The sequence below is a fragment of the Akebia trifoliata genome, chromosome 4 (genome assembly GCF_017979445.1).
Source record: "Akebia trifoliata isolate Shusen 1 chromosome 4, ASM1797944v1, whole genome shotgun sequence".
In the NCBI taxonomy this organism is placed as follows: Eukaryota; Viridiplantae; Streptophyta; class Magnoliopsida; order Ranunculales; family Lardizabalaceae; genus Akebia; species Akebia trifoliata.
Genome location: NC_141378.1, coordinates 20,567,325 through 20,577,956, shown reverse-complemented (window position 1 = coordinate 20,577,956; position 10,632 = coordinate 20,567,325). Strand labels below are relative to the sequence as shown.

Below are 10,632 nucleotides of genomic sequence, written 5' to 3'. Positions count from 1 at the left end.
AACTTTACTTTGTCCCTTTGGTGGGGTTTTTATTACCAATTATTAGAATGGATAGAATCGCAAATATTGATGCTCATAGTCCAATCAGCACCAATCAAAAGGTTGTTCGTTGCCTTCTCGACTTTAATTGTAGCTGAAGAAGACAACTCTCTATACTCTTTGATAAACAACAAAAAGAAAAAAGAAAATATAGCTTTTTGTTGAGGAGAAAGACTAAGAGAGGGGCATTAACCAAAATGAAAATTTCAGCCATTACTGTTCACCAAAAGATAATCAGTTCATGAATGAGATTTTCTCTGTGACAGGATTGCAAGATAGAGCATTGAAGTGCCTTGACCTGCTCCAAGATGTGCAAGCAACAAGTGGGTTTGTCAAGGTTGCAGCAAATAGTGCCTTTTTTTTGTATGTGTTAGAGTGATAGATGATGAGATTTTCTCTTTTGCCGGGACTGCAGGAGAGAGCGTTGAATTGCCTTGAACTGCTCCAAGATGTACAAGTGACTAGTGGGTTTGTTAAGGTTGCAAATAGTGACTTATTTTCATATGTGCTAGAGTGGTGGATGATGCATGCTTGAGATACAGCACAAGACGACTTAACAGTTGGGTCATGTGCAAATTTTAGATTCCAAGAGAAAGAAACTGAAAGAACCATCTGAAGAGGTGGGGATTGTAATCAACAATCTCATACTTTTTGCTATTGGCAATTAACTAAGACAGAAAAAACTAATGAAAATCATCATAAACTCAATATAAAAGTGACTTTCTTTGGTATGATGCATGAATAGTCCATATCTCAAAAGAGTGAGTTAAAACAAAAGAGAATGCTCCTTCACTTATCAATTGCCAATGGCAATAAGTGAACAAGAGAGAATAACAAATCATACATTATAGTTATGATCTTATGGTCATACTTATTAAAATACTATAAGTACTAGTCTAAGGCCTTTGGCTTATTGAGATGGGGTTAGCCAAACCACTTTCCTTTCTAGTAATACGACCCAAGGCTCTCTCTGGTCGAAATGTGGACTCACAGAAACTTTCATTTCAATAGAGTGAAAAGAAAACCACATTTGAAATGACACCAACTGTATAGATTCCTCTAGAAGGTTGGGGTTCTTTGTTCTGTTATCAACTCAAATGCATATTCTTTTTTCTTCATTTTGTCGTAAGGTTTCGCAAGGATGATTCACTTCTAACACACTAACCAATCATTTTCTCCATATACAAAAAAGTAATGGCTTTTTATTCTACTTAACCCATTGCGGATTCTACTTGTACTGATATGAAATTAACTGTTTTTTATTCTCCTTGAAGTAAATCCCATCTTGGGTTTTCTTCTCTAATGTTCTTGATATGTATTTGTTTCAGACAAAGGAAGCAAGGACTTGAGGTGGAATTCACCGAAGATAAGTAAACAACCATTGTTAGAATGCTTAATCGGTTGGAGAGAGGTTTGCTGATACCATTTTTCTCATTGTTTGTTGTTATGCTCTATGATAACACTTTAACTTAGTTTACTCTGTTTTTATTAATGATAGAGATGGTCTCTCGTTGCCAGGAGAATCCCTTGTAGAATGGCGGATCTAAAAGGAATTCAAGAAATTCTTAAAATAAATAATTTTAAAGAAATGAATGACAAGAAATATATCAAGGTAAGTAAAAAAATTATTAAAAAATCAAGCATATCAGATTCAATAGCTAAAATTGTTTATATTAGTTATGCCCTCCCCTATGTTTTAAAATTGATGACACTCAAAACCCTTCCTTGTCAATTTCTAACATAAAATTAGTAAGCAATTATTTTTCCCATGTATTCAAACTAAAGATTATATCTTCTTCAACCATTAACCTTAAAGAACAATATAGATAGGGGGTAGGTATTAGATAGTAAAGATTGAAAAAAGAAAACAAATCTGACCACCAAGTATAAAGAAACAATAGAGCTCAAAAATTAAACTCAAGATTGCAAGCTTCCAGAAATCATTGAGCATGCAACTGCATTTGCATTTTGTATGCTGAGATGACTTGAAGAAAAGATTGTACAACAATTAAAATATCCATTAAAGGAAATAAAAAACACAGATTCAAAAGAAATCATTAAGAAGACGAAAAAAGGAATATAATAAAACATTGGCAATCACAAAATAGGAATGTTATGCTAAATAAACTTGAAATGAAGAAAAATGATTAGACAATAGGTGCTTGCTAAACCTAAATAACATAGGTTAAGAGTTAAGACTGGGGGTTCAATCCCAAAACAGAATGCCTTAATGATTAAAGATAGCAATCATAAAATAAGGATATTAAACTCAATACCACCTAATATATTGAAAAATGTCAAATCTTAAGAAACCTAAGATCAATAAGTGATGAAGCTCAAAATCAGTAACTAGTCACAAATGCTTACCACTTTGAAACACAATAAAGAGAAAATATTCTTATAGATTTTTTAGTTAATCACAACATTTGCTTAGAAAGGTAAGGAATCTAGAAAAACATTTATTTAGTTATTGGATTGAAATCTCAACCATATAAGCTTCAACTTGTATTGAATAGCATATTAGCTCCAAAGCACTGCTTGTCGGCTGCATGGTGATTTCGTTTTCATTTACATCATATTATACGCAAAAAAATACAAATGCAATATATCTCAGGAAACTACAGCGTGTATTGGATTAGTGAAATGGGCCAACATCATCTAATATTTCAAGTTTTCACATACCTGGATAGGTGAAACTTTAGATTTCCTCTTACGGGTTTTCTTTTTTCACTTGTAGAACAATTTGCAAACCTGAAAACAAATAACAATATAAACTTAAAATCTTACTTTTTTATTTTATTTTTTTAAGAATTCAAAATCCACACAGGAAGTATCTATTAGTAAGATCTAATAGAATTTCTATTTTCTGACTCTTCATTATAGGTGCTTATAGCAGACACATCTCCCTGCAAAGTGCATGGTGTGTATAGCTTGTGGATTGAGGGTTTGGCCTTTTGTGTTTTGTCCAACCCTATCAAAAAAGTTAAAGAAAAGGCAGTGGTAGAGAAGAAAAATAACCAACCCCCCCCCCCCCCCCCCCGCGCCCCCCCTCCTCTTCTTCTTTCTCTCTTTCACTGAACAATAGTGACTACAGTCAATTATAAGAACGTGGACAACTAAAGAAATCCTCACAGCCAGGCTTGCTAGTGCCAAGGTATTTAAAAAAATCCTCTTCTTGTATGTTTTGTTGTTGTTTTCGAGTGAATGGGTGTAGTTTTCTTACAATTAGAGTGATTCTTATCAATGGGTTGGATTGTTACAGAGCATGGATGAGCTAAGGTATTCTCTCTTGTACACGACTCTAGAGCTAGAAACAAGCTTAGCAGTCCAAGAGGAGAAGCACTTACTCCTCCAACACCAACCAACCCAATATACCACTCACTTTCTCTAGGATTTCTAGCATTGAAGATTGTAGTGGTGATTTCCAGCTCCCTAATCACATACACTTCGAGATTAACCTTTCACTGAGCAAATTGGATTCTTCTCTGCTTGAGGATTCCTCCCCAGGGCACTGGTGCGGTACCTACCAAAGAGCATCCAATGCCCGATTTAGAAAACAATGAGCAAAGGAATAATCTCAACTGATTCAAAAGCCTCCTCCACTTACAAGCCTTCCTCTATCTATAGGGATCCTCTTCCCTACTCTCTATTTCGCAGCTTTCTTATACCAAGTTTCTTTCCTTAATCCACGAAGATTCTCATCAGGATCTTAGGAATCTTATCCATTTCTAATTTTTCGCAAGAGTTTGTATGTACATGTTGACTGTATCCTAACTTGTTATCTTGGACAGAACTTATCCCAATCCAAGATTCCATCTGGGGACATGGTCCTACGCAAAACCAAGTCGTCACGTGCACTACTTGTGACCCCTTAGCCTCGGCTCCCCCGGGTTCCTTTGTGTGAAGGGAAGGAGTACTATCTTTTCTCGCAATGCTATCTGGAAACATGTACAGTCTAGATGTTGATTCAGATTTTACCCTATACAAAGATCAACCCAAAAGAAGACGAGAGACTCGAACACTAGCATATCCTCTTCAGATTGCGAAGGAAGCACGCCATCAAAGGTAGCTTTAACAAGAAAAAGATACTTTTGGGCTGATAACACCAAGTACCAAACGATTTTTTCATTTGACTACTACAATCAGTACAATGGGAATGGTAAGCTCTAAAGAAATTGCCTCTTTGTCAATAAGGAATCATGGGCCTCCTTATTATTCCTCAACGACTCGGGTTTGATAGCATTCTAGGCATATTAACTACAATGGCATGTCCAATGTTAATTTTTATTTCTTATTTTACTTCTTTTGCCATAAGAATAAGTCCTATGTAAAAGGCCATAATTCCATCCCTTGCTACTACCTTTTAAACCACTTTAACCGTCCTGTGTTGTAGATCAATTTGAAATCCATATGTGTGAAATTTGAATTTATGTCCCAAGATATATTTTATAATTTAGACTATTATAATGAGTAAAACAGCTCAAATTTTTTTTTATAAGCAAAATTTATTGAAAAGAGGACAAGGAGACCTTGAGGAGAACACAAGGAGAAAGGGGAAGAGAAGACAAAAAAACAAAAAGATCACTCCCTAATTACATTTTCCCATCTAAACAAAAAATCTTCAAAAAAGAAGCTTCTAAACTCCTTGAATTACTTACTCCAAAAGAACAACAGACCCAAAACACTAAATATCATCTCCCGCAAGGTGTTCTCCTTCCCCTCGAACGTGCGTAAGTTCCTTTCACTCCATAAGCCCCAACAGATTGCAAATGGAGTAAGCTTCCAAAGAATCATCCACCTGCTAGAAACAAAGTGAAACTTCCAACTAAAAAGGAGAGGAACCACCGAACTAGGAAAACACCAAGAGACCCCAAACAAAGAGAGAAAGAAAGACCAAATGCCATGTGCCACCTCACAATGAATCAGAATGTGATCCACCAACTCACCACTAGACTTGCACAGGCAACAAACATCAATCAAAATAAAGCCCTTACGTCTAAGAGAATCAATTGTTGGCAACTTATTCAAAGTCGTCAACCACATAAAAAAAGACACTTTAGAATGGACCTTAGAAGCCCAAATCAATGAAGATGGAAAACAAACCTCAGTGATGTCTTCAAGAAGCAAATAAAAGGACCTAACTGTGAAGCAACCGTTCCCATTGCCTTTCCAAATTCAACGATCCTCTCTGTCCATCAAAGGCCTTGAAGAAGCTAATAATTCCGAGATAGAGATTGCATCCTCAATCTCCCAATCGTTCAGTTTTCTTCTAAAACCCAGATCCTAGGACTCTACCCTCTCAATAGGAATAAAAAAGGTAGAGACAAGCATTCTTTTCCTCAACGAAATCGAGTACAACCTGGGATACAGACACTATAAAGGAATATCAGTGCACCAACTGTCCTCCCAAAACCAGACACGATCCCCCCTGCCCACTTCAAATCTAGTGTGCTTTCCCAAAGCCTTACCCAACAAGGAGCTGCCTCTCCAAACTCCGCACCCAAATGGTAATCTACTCGGCCGGCATTCCCAGCCAAACGGGTCTTCCCCAAACTTAACTGCCACTACTTTCCTCCAAAGCTCCTCCTTCTCGATGCCAAACCTCCAAAACCACTTCCCCAGCAAAGTTTTATTGACTAATCTGAATCTCTTTATGCCAAGACCCCCGTGTTTCCTAGACAAACTTCCAATTCACCAAGTAAAGCTTATGATTCCCACACCTATCATTCCAAAGGAAATCTCTTGCCAGTTTCTCCAATAGGGATTCAATTCTACTTGGAAAAGAGAACATGGATAAAAAAAATGCATTAGAATACTACAAAGAGTACTCCTAATCAAAGTCAATTTACCGCCCTTAGATAGATATTTAGTTTCCAAGAGCTAAGCCTTCTCCTAACTCTCTCAACAACCGTCTCCCAAACCGAAGTGCACTTATAAGCCGCCCCCAAGAAGAGCCCTAAGTACAAAGATGGCAATGCCCCAACTTCACAACCTAGGAAATTTTCCCAGGCCTCAACATCAGGAATCACACCAATAGCGAAGATCTTGTTCTTCCTCAAATTGATCGAGAGCCCCGAAACAACCTCAAACCAGCAAAGGTGGCCTCTAAGAAAATAAACCTCACTGGGAGAAGCCTCAAGAAAGGCCAAGGTGTCGTCAGCACACTGAAGATGTGTAACTCTAGGCCCCAACTGCGCTACTCCAAACCCAAACAAAACACCAACAGAGGAGGCACGAATAAACATCCTTCCCATGGCTTCTACCACAATATTGAACAAGGGGGAGAGGGGATCACCCTGTCTTAAATCTCTTGAACTACTAAAGAAACCGACTGGGTTACCATTCACCAAAATTAAAAAGGAGGCTGAGGCCACACATTTTCTCATACAAAGAATCCACTTTTCCCCAAAGTCCATCCTCTGCAAAAGATGCCACAAAAACTCCAACTGACATGATCGTACGCCTTTTCAGTATCCACCTTGCACACTAAACCCGCTTTCCCTGACTTCCTTCTAGAATCAATACACTCATTTGCCACCAAAACTCTATCAAGGATTTGCCTTCCTCTGATAAAGGCCCCCTTGCTCCTTGCCTATAACCTTCGGCATCACCACATTTAACCTCAACACAAGGACTTTTGCTAAAATCTTGTACACGAAAGTTACCAAACTAATGGGTTTGAAATCTCTCAACTCCTGAGCCCCCTCCTTCTTGGGGATAAGAGTTATGAATGTAGAATTTGACCCATTATAAAAGAAACACTCATCAAAAAAGTCTCTCATAGCCGACGTTAGATCCTTTTTGACCACCTCCCAACACAACTTGTAGAACCCCATAGTGAAACCATTAGGGCATAGCGTTGTATCACTACACATGCTGACTATGGCTTAGTGCACTTCCTCTTCCGTAAAGAGCCTTTCCAACCATTCTTTGTCAATATCCGCTATCGAATCAAAACTCTAAATCATTCAAGAATGGTCTCTCTAAGATGTCTTGTGAGTAATGCTTTTGATAAAAATCAACAATCGAAGCCCTATCGCTAACTTCATCTTGAAGCACCTTGTTGTCCTCCTCAAGAATCCTCCCAATGAAATTTCTCCTATTATTAGAATTTGCCACACAATGAAAACCTCATGTTATTGTCCCCTTCCTTCAACCATCTCACTTTAGATTTATGTTTCCAACTGATTTCTTCCAAAGCGACCACCTTTTGGAAATCAGACTTCACATTAAGACATATCGATCTCTTCCTCTCTGCCAAGAACCCACCTTCATCTTCCTCTATGTATATTAGCATAGACAACAAAGTAAAGACTCTTTATCTAAACTTTACTTTGAAAGCTTGAGTACTAAAACTCAATTTGAAATTGGTACCAATTCACGTTAAATCACAAATTTATGAAACCATAACAAAGTTCAAAGAATGAATAGCTGAATTTAATAGATCATGTATCAAATAGTAAGGAAAAATTAGGGGTCTGTGAATCAAAAACAACATTGGAGAATTGATGCATCTATCAAATTTGACATGAAGAACATCAATTGATAAATCAAAAGGTACATATCATTTATTTATTTTTGATAAATAAGATTTCATTAAAAAAGAGCAAGGACGGGCAAGATGACCAACCAGGTGAGATTTAAAAAAAAATTGTTTTGAGGTTGAGAAGCCCCTTATACAAAGATAAACCAAACAAATAAAAAAAAAACAACAACAAAGAAAAAAGAACCCCCAGGAGCTATGCTTCACAAAGCACATCTCGTCTAAATACAAAATCTTCAAATGAGACCCCAACAAGCTCTCCACTTAACTTGGACCAAAAGTAGAGAAAACCCAATCTTAGTTTGTTGAATTGTAAAACGTAAATATCATTGCATGCAAATCATAAGGGGGGGGAGAGACAAACTCTAGAGCATTAGAGATTGTTAAAAACAATCAATCCCAGGTGAAATGCAAAATACAAATTCAAATAACTTGATATTGAAAGCTTTAATGAGTGTTTCCAGAGAAAATTTGAGAGAAGATGGAGGAGGAGGAGAATAGGATTGTTATCAAATTAAGAGTGAAAATGCCAAGAACAAAAAAACACATTTCAACTTAGATTAATGTGAAATGGGGTTAAATCTATCCAAATTTAATTTTGTTTTTTGTTGTAATTATAAAGATTGTTGTATCGATCTAGGTCACCAAAGCTTAGCCACTCTTGATCCAAGCTAAGTATAGGCACTATCATATTGAATCAAACAAAAGAAGGCATATATCTCATAACCTATCATGCTTATAATCTAAAATCAGCAAGGAAAACAATAACTACTTAACAAGAAATTGTGAAATGATGAAAGTCTAAGCTCGCTAATATTTGTTGACATTTAAGCTTCTAAATTTTTTTCACCTAAAAATTGAACATAGAAGGAACTACTTAGATGGGCTTTAACATAAAATATTACCTGAGAGACTGAAACCCCTTTATTACCCAAAAATCCAATTTAAATCCTGTAGAAGGAAATATGAAGACAAATTTTCATGAACAGGATTAATACTCAAAATAAAAAATCTGAAAATCTTGAAAATTAAATATAAAATTAAAACCAAAAATAACTTGTACTAAGAAAACAAATTATAACTCAAGACCTCAAATCTGAAAATCTCAAATTTCAAGTATATACTGCCTTTTTGTTAAAATTTTAAGATTAAGATTGTACCAATCAACCATTCATTTTAATTTAATCAAGAAAAAAGTTGTGGAAAAAATGGATTAAAAAAATAGGTTAAATTAAACTTTAGAAATATAACCCATTCAAAAGGATTACAAATAATTTTTGAAAATTACACAACCAAAAATTATTAAAGAAGAATAATAAAGGTTCACTAAATCAGATTTCTTGCACTGTGAGAGCAAAAAACCATTAATGGATGGGTCAATTTAAATCAAAAGAGATAAACCTGATTTTCACAATGCCTTATTTTTCATTATAAGGTTACAAGCAACAAAGCCAGAAACCATGCAATTATAACCCAAAATCAAAGTACATAGACAAATATGAGAAGAAAACTTACAGGTTCGATCTCATAGAGAATTTCGTATAGAAAAGGTTGAGTCGATCTCCATGAATTGCAGCAATACGTAACAGTCAGAGATTTCGTTGGCTTTCAACACTAAGCAACAAAGAAACTGTAACGCTTCCTTCTTCATTAAAGCGACGTGGCAACTGCTTATGGGCCCACGCTTGGAGAGGATATTACTTACATTAATCACGTTTGATCTCTTTTTTCAATTAATTTTTAGGTTTCTTGTTTTAAAGATTTGTTTCCACTTTATTGAATTAGTTTCTTAGAACTATAGGCTTCTTTGTTTGAGGAGTGGATTTGTTTCCACGTCTTAGGTTCTTTCGAATAAGAATAATTTGTTTCCGGTTTAAGTGGATTTGTTTTCACATTTTAAGTTGTAAATCATGAAGAATTTGTTTCCATTAATTATCGGTCATCATTTAAAAATTTTCTCTTGCACTTCCATTTAAGGGTGTCAATGGGTTCAGTTGGTAAGGAACTTAGAATCATAATCACTATATTTAATTCAATTATGATTTAATCTAATTTTAAAATAAATAAAATCAGAATCGAAACCATAAAAAATCACGGTATAATCATTATATTTAATTCAATAATGATTTAATCTAATTTTAAAATAAATAAAATCATAATCGAAACTATAAAAAATCACGGGTACCTTCCGATTCTCAAGAATTAAGAAAAAAATATTTCAAATTATTATAATTTTTTTCTTTTGAAAATTAGTATATTATCAATTAAATCATTAACTTAGCTATAATTTGATATACTAAAATACAAATTAATGATTTTTTTCAAAATAATAATTTATCTTAGTTTAAAGTAATAAATTTTTAGAACTCATTTTAAGACCCAATCCATAATTTATATGAAAAATTGAAGAATTTTATATAATATGCATTTATTTTGAAATATATATATATATATATCTTAAATCATCTATAATATCAAAAGAAAAATAAATCAATTCCAAGTATCCTTTGGATAGAACCTAATGGTTCCGATTCTTATCTAATCGATTCCAATAAAGAGAAGATTTTTTATTTCGGTTAAATGGGTACCTATTGACACCCCTACTTACAGTATATGATTCCACTTCAACTATTATTATTTATTATGTCTTTTAAAAGTAGATTGTACTAGTTTTATTCTTCTTCAACTATGTTCACAAAAATTATACTAGTTCAGAATATTTTACAAAAATTTTAAAAATAATGGGGAAAAAAAATAACCATTTTTTATTAGATTCCCCAAGGGATCAAGACATGTTTCATTAAAGAAAATAATTTTAATTCAATCAATTAAGCAATTGTAAAGGGAAATAATTGCGTGTTAATCCAAGCCGTACACATGTCCAAATTGACTAAGTGGTACTAGGGACAAAGCAATATGAGAGGCGCAACCCTGTAAGTAGGGTAGGTCAAAGCTAAGACCTTCCCAGTCTGGCTGGCAAGGCAACATAGCAATTAGCCAAACCAAGCTTGCCAAGCAAGACAGCCCAGGTCATAAGAAAATCATAAAAT

The 10,632-nt window shown here is 34.9% G+C and overlaps 1 long non-coding RNA gene across 4 annotated transcripts in view; it reads right to left on the bottom strand.

Moving 5' to 3' along the window:
• LOC147404409 (uncharacterized) overlaps positions 1–9,383 on the bottom strand; it is a 33,833-nt gene extending 24,450 nt beyond the window's left edge. For 2 of the 4 annotated variants that reach the window (XR_015177742.1, XR_015177741.1), the window contains exons 1-3: positions 9,098–9,382; positions 8,488–8,533; positions 2,722–2,790 (exon numbers count right to left, since the gene is read on the bottom strand). This is a non-coding gene — a long non-coding RNA (uncharacterized LOC147404409). Of the gene's footprint in view, positions 1–2,721; positions 2,791–8,487; positions 8,534–9,097 lie in introns of all 4 variants that reach the window. The other 2 variants (XR_015177743.1, XR_015177740.1) reach the window with 2 other exon arrangements.
• Between the last annotated feature and the right edge of the window lie 1,249 nt (positions 9,384–10,632).